Consider the following 6,000-nt stretch of genomic DNA (forward strand, 5'->3'; position numbering starts at 1 on the left):
AAACACACACAGAAGATGATTATGGGAATGCAGTTTCCAGCCTTGCACAGAAGGGGAGCCAAGCACAAGATTACCAGATTGCAGCTCACAGGAGGAGGGAGGCGCCACACGGTGCTTAGTCACCACAAGCTGATGCCTACATCCAGTGCTACAGTGCTGGAAGAGACAAAAGCAGTCCACACACAGTGCAAAGGCGAGCAACAGTGGAAGCACGAAATTGTCTTGTCCTTAACTGATAATGGTGACGGCTCAGGCAAGGAGAGCGAGGAAGGAGATTGGGAGAAAAGCACAGCTCCTTCAGAGACTGAGACTCTATTTGAGAAGAATATACATGCAAGTGCCGTGAAGAAACCGAGGACCAGACAGGCATTTGTTACATATGCAAAATGTAAGGATGGAATTGACTTTCGCTTCCAGAAGCACATAAAAGTGAGGAATATTTGGAGCATAGACAGGTGTCACAAAACTGCAAAATGAAACCTTTCAATGTATTGGCTGGGCCCTCCCCTATCAGTGGACTTAGAGAGGGGCTAGGAGGAGATGAGAGAGGGAGGGAGGGGAAAGGAGAGGATGAAGGAGGAGGCTACAGCTGGGATACAAAGTAAATGAACTGTAATTAATATAAAAGATAAAAAATTTAAAAAATATTGGCTGATGAGTAATTTGTGATTAATGCATGGGTCTGGAAAAAATTACATTTTATCTTAGTTTTTCCCTCTGGTTAGATCTGTAGGTAGGTGTGTGTGTGTGTGTGTGTGTGTGTGTGTGTGTGTGTTTGTGTGTGTGTGTGCGCGCAGGAACACACGTGAAGGCAAGATATAGATATCTTGTACCTTCCTCCATTATATTCTTCCTTGTTTTATTTTTGTTTGAATATTTTTTTTAATTTATGTGTATGTTGTGTGTTGTGGGGGGCAGGGAGGAGAGAAATCAGATCTCCCTGAAACTGGGACTACAGGCAGCTATGAGCTGCCTAACTTGGATGCTAGGAGCTGCATTCAAGTCTTCTGGAAGAGCAGCAAGCACTCTCTGCTTCTGACCAGCTCTTCAGCTCTCCATGACATTTAAAATATCACTCTTGCGGTTTTGTGTTTTTGCATTGTTTTTTTACTCCTTTGTCCATTTTGTTTCTATTAGAACAGTTAACTCTATGCCAAGTTGAGATCTCAGATGTCTATACATAATCTTCTAATAACATGATATTTTGTTTCACAGACAAAATAGTTTTACTTGGGGAGACAAAACAAGGACAACCTCTGCCCCCACATCTGATTTAAAAGCATCCATTTGGGAATGAAAGAGCTCAGATCTTAGGGTTCTCATTGCTTTTTATGAACTAGCCTTCAGCAGACAGGTGATAGAAAGGTCCCTCCCAGAAGACTGAGGAAATCTTCAGCCTCAAATACTGAAAAACAAACCACAATGAGCTGACATCTTGCCACATTTCTGCTATTGTACTGACTTCTGAACTGACTGGCATCCAGGCTGCCTCTGAGATGCAGACTCTTGATATTTCTCCTTCACAGATTAGACAGTTTGAGATGCAGGACTCATGGCTCACGGTCAAAGTCTGGGCTTGTAATGGAAAACCTGTGGTTCCAAGTTTACATTTTAATTTTGAGTGTGGGCATGCATGCTTGAGGAGGCCAGAGGACAACTCTCAGGAGTCAGTTCTCTTCTCCTACCGTGCGGGTTCCAGAGATTGAACTCGGATTGTCAGGCTCGGCATCAGGTGCCTCTGCCTACTGAGTCAGCTCTCCAGAACCTATCTTACCTTCTAAAGGAATGAAATAAGATGAAAATGTTAGGAGGAAACAGGAGAAGTGATTACCCAGAACAAGGTAATATTTTACTTTTTCAACTCCTGGTAGTTTTAGTTGTGTGTTGAAATTCATGGTTTTGGTCATTACTGTGTCTTTTCCAGATTTCCAGTTGTTCCTACACTCTTTGTAAAGATCCCTGACCATTACTAAGAATCTGTACTTCGGTGCTTTAGCACCTTTATTTATTTATCTATTTATCTATTTATTTATCTATTTATTTATTTATTTATTTATTTGTGGGGGGGAGGATGTGATTATCAGCAGTGTGTTGTATCTTTTAAAATGTATATTTATAAAGATTATTTTGTTTTCTGTTGTGGATTTTTATGTTTTTTTCCTTGCATATATATCTGTACGCTGTGTGCCTGCAGTGCTCATGGAGGGCAGAAGAGGTCACGGGTCACATCAGACTGGAGTTACACATGGCTGTCAGCTGTTGTGTGGGTGGTGGTATTCGAACCTGGGTCCTCAGCAGTAGCAGACGGACAGTGCTCTTAACTGTTGAATCACCTCTCCAGCTAAGCAGTTTGGTGCTTTTCAATTTCAGCTTCTCCTTGTGATTCACAGGTGGAAATGTGCCTTGTTTCTTGTTGGCCTTATAGCTGACAAATTACTGAGCTCATTTGCTGGGATCCTTCTAATTTTCTATATGGACAACCATGTTCTGCGAAAACAGGAACAGATTTCTTGTCTATTTATTTCCTTACATTCCGGATGATTTTCAAGTTTTCGCCGTATTTCAGGGCTATCTTAAATACATGGTGAGACAGTCGTGTCTTGCTCCTGACCTTGGGAGAAAGTAGCCTGTCATTGTAAGTATGCAACTTGCTGTAGGGTCTTCTAGCTACTTTGTATCCAGTGAAGTAATTATCTTCCAGTCTACATTTCCTGAGAAGGCTATCATGGAAGGAACTTGCATTTTGCCAAGTGCATTTTCTGCATCAGTTGATATGGTTATATGATTTTCTGCTTAGCTAATTGACATGATTGATCACACTGATTAATTTCAAGTGTTGAGACAGTTTTGCACATCTGGAAGGAAGCTCATCTGGAGATGGTAAGTAACTCAGTCCAGAATCTTTTCTTTTTCGTTCTTTCTTTCTTTTCTTTCTTTCTTTCTTTCTTTCTTTCTTTCTTTCTTTCTTTCTTTCTTTCTCTCTCTCTCTCTCTCTCTCTCTCTCTCTTTCTTTCTTTCTCTCTTTCCTTTCTCTTTTTAAAGTTTTAAAATTTATTTCTGGAAAGAAATTGATTTGTATTTTTCTCTGTTTATATTTTTGTCCCGTTTTCGTGTTGTGACACAAATAACTCATTTGAGGAGTGTTTCTGTTAATTTTTTTTGGTAGAACAGCATATTAAATTATTGATAATTGTGTTTTAAATATTCTGTAGCATTCTTCATTGAAATTCCCTGAGCTTGGAAATTTTCTTGTGGGACTTATATGCTGAATTTTTACATTTTCAATTTGGGATTTGATTTAAAGTAGGTTTAGCTATAGATTGTGATCCATGAGTTGCACTTTTTAGGATTTACTTGTGTGTGTGTTGTGCATGAACACGCGTGTGTGTGTGTACACATGGATGCACACACATGCATGCAGGTGCTTGTGGAGGCCAGAAGAAGACCCTGAACCCTTTAGAGGTGGAGTTACAGTCAGTTGTGAACTGCCTGAGTGTTGGGAATGGAATGCACATTCTCTGCAAGAAGAGCAAGTACCCCTAACCACTGGGCCCTCTTGCCAGTCCTTTTAAGTAACATTTCTACTAGGGGAGCAAGTGGACTAATTGTCCCTTCCCTTTCCTTTATTTATACCTTCTTTCTATTTAAAAAAAATTATGTAGCAGCATCTCTTCTAATGACCATTACCTGCACCATGGTCAGAAGGTTGCCCGTGGGCTCACACATCCACTACATGTATGTGCAAAGCTGACAGTAAGGGCTGAACATCAATCCCCATCTCCTGGAAGCCCTCACCTGACTGGGAGCTACAAAGACCCAGACTCAAATGCCCGTCCTTATTCCTAAAGATATCCTCTAAGCAGCAAAGCTAATGTCTCATATCAGAGATGCTACTAACCCAATTCATACTGCTCCCCTTGTGCAGTGACAGAGTTTATGAACAATTACATTTCCTGTCACTGTGACTAAAATTTATGACAGAAACAATTCTAGTAGCCTGGGTTCACCAGCCAGGCCCCAGCTATGGAAGGGACTCCAGTCTTCAAAATAGCTTCAGGAGTCGAGGGCAAGTGTCCAAAACCATGAGCCTGGGGCAGCATTTCATATTTAAACCATATTCTCACAGGAGAATAAGAATAACTAACAACAAATATAGTAGTGAAGATATAGTATGATAAAAATTTCTTTAAAACATAAATTTCTTATCCCTGAATTTTCTGTTTACTCTTTGCAGTCCATGGCTGACAGCAAGCTACTGATACTAAAGGGAGCAAAGGAAAACATAAATGAGGAATATTAGACATCAGTTCTCCTGGCAACACCAACGGATACATTTTCAGTCATGTCCAGGGGAACTCCACAGCCAGAAGCTCCTGGACATGGGAAGATGGCTCAGTAAGTAAAACACTGACCACTTGAGCAAGAGAACCTGGCTTTGACTCCCCAGCACCAATGTAGAAAAGAAAGCTGTGTGTGCAGTGCAAGCCTGTGACCCCAGAGCTGAGGGGGCAGAGACAGGAGAATCAAGGACTTGATGGCCTGAGAATCTAGCCAAATTCTTGAGCTACAGGTTCAGGTGGTAGACCCTGAATCAAGAAACAACACAAAGAAGTAGCAAGGAAGACATGCAACACCAACCTCTGGCCTCCAAATTATTGGTACACAATGTTTGCACATATGTGGAGAGAGAATATCTTGTTTATTGTATAGATGAATTACCTGTCAATACATCTATAAAACCTATGGCCTATAGGAAAGGGTAGAATAGAAGGTGGGACATTCAGCAGGCAGAAAGGATTCTGGGATAGAACTAGGCATGGGAGATTTGCCCAGGAAAATGTGAGGAAGACAGATGCATGGTACATGAGCAGAGGTAATCAGCCACATGGCAGAATGTAGATTAGTATAAATGGGTTATCTAAAGTTATGAGCTAGTCAGAGAAGAACCTAGCTATATGGCCTAGGTATTTGTAAATATATCTTGAGGCTCATGAGTCATTATTCTGGGAGCTCGGTGCTGGGAGGAAAAACAGGAACCATATAACGTGTACACACACATGCACACATATGAATAAACTCCTAATATCCTTCAAAGGACTGTTTTCTAGCTCCCTAATGCTTCCTTCTTTCCCCTTATCTCTCTACTTTTTATTTCTCCACATTTCCTGTATTCACCACTCATCTACCTGCATTGAAGTATTTGTCTCAGAGAATGTATTGGGACAAGTTAGTATCCGACATTTAATATCATATATGAATGCTTCACGTGTATGCAATCATGTATAAAACTGGGCACTTTGCTTTGAGAACCAGAAACCATTATAAAGAGAAAAAGGGAATCTGCATTTCACTCTTCTACTGACATCCCAGGTGCTGTTTGTGTGTGTGCACAAATTATCACTCCACGGGATGCATTTGAGGTAGATTTAGTAGATATGTTTGGTAGTCTCCAAGACACATTTATATAGAACTGCCTTACACGGTTCTCAGCAGGTTGCTCTTGGCTGCCTATGGGAATTTGTCCAAGTCTTAGAGTGCAAACGCACTGGTCATAAACCAAATTTTCTCTCTAGTCTTTCCACTCATGAAATAACACAAGAGAAACAAAAACAAAAACATGCCTGCGCAGTGATGAGGGAGAGGAAAGCAGGAATTTTATTTTAAAAGCAGGAAATGATAGTTATATTTTCTGCAGTTAAATTATATCAAGCTCAAACCAAAAATTTCCTATGAAAAATCGAACTTTTTTTTTTTTTTTTTCAGAAAAAAAAATGTTTTTTGAGTCAAAGTGAAAAGCAACTGGTTGGGACTAAAGAGAGGTTTCAGGAGCCAAAAACACTTCAGAGGACCTGGGTTCTGCTCCCAGAGCCCATGGCAGTTGGCTCAAAAGTGCCTATAACTCCAGACCAAGGGTATTTGATGCTCTCTCTCTTCTAGCATCTGTGGGCATCACACACACACACACACACACACACACACACACACACACACACACACACA

General features: G+C 40.8%; 1 protein-coding gene across 2 annotated transcripts in view; it reads right to left on the reverse strand.

Moving 5' to 3' along the window:
* The window catches only part of Rbms3 (RNA binding motif single stranded interacting protein 3), a 934,572-nt gene that overhangs the window by 113,896 nt on the left and 814,676 nt on the right, over positions 1-6,000 (reverse strand). The window lies entirely within an intron of this gene.

Source organism: Psammomys obesus, unplaced genomic scaffold (assembly GCF_907164565.1).
Source record: "Psammomys obesus unplaced genomic scaffold, mPsaObe1.curated_primary_1811, whole genome shotgun sequence".
NCBI lineage: Eukaryota > Metazoa > Chordata > Mammalia > Rodentia > Muridae > Psammomys > Psammomys obesus.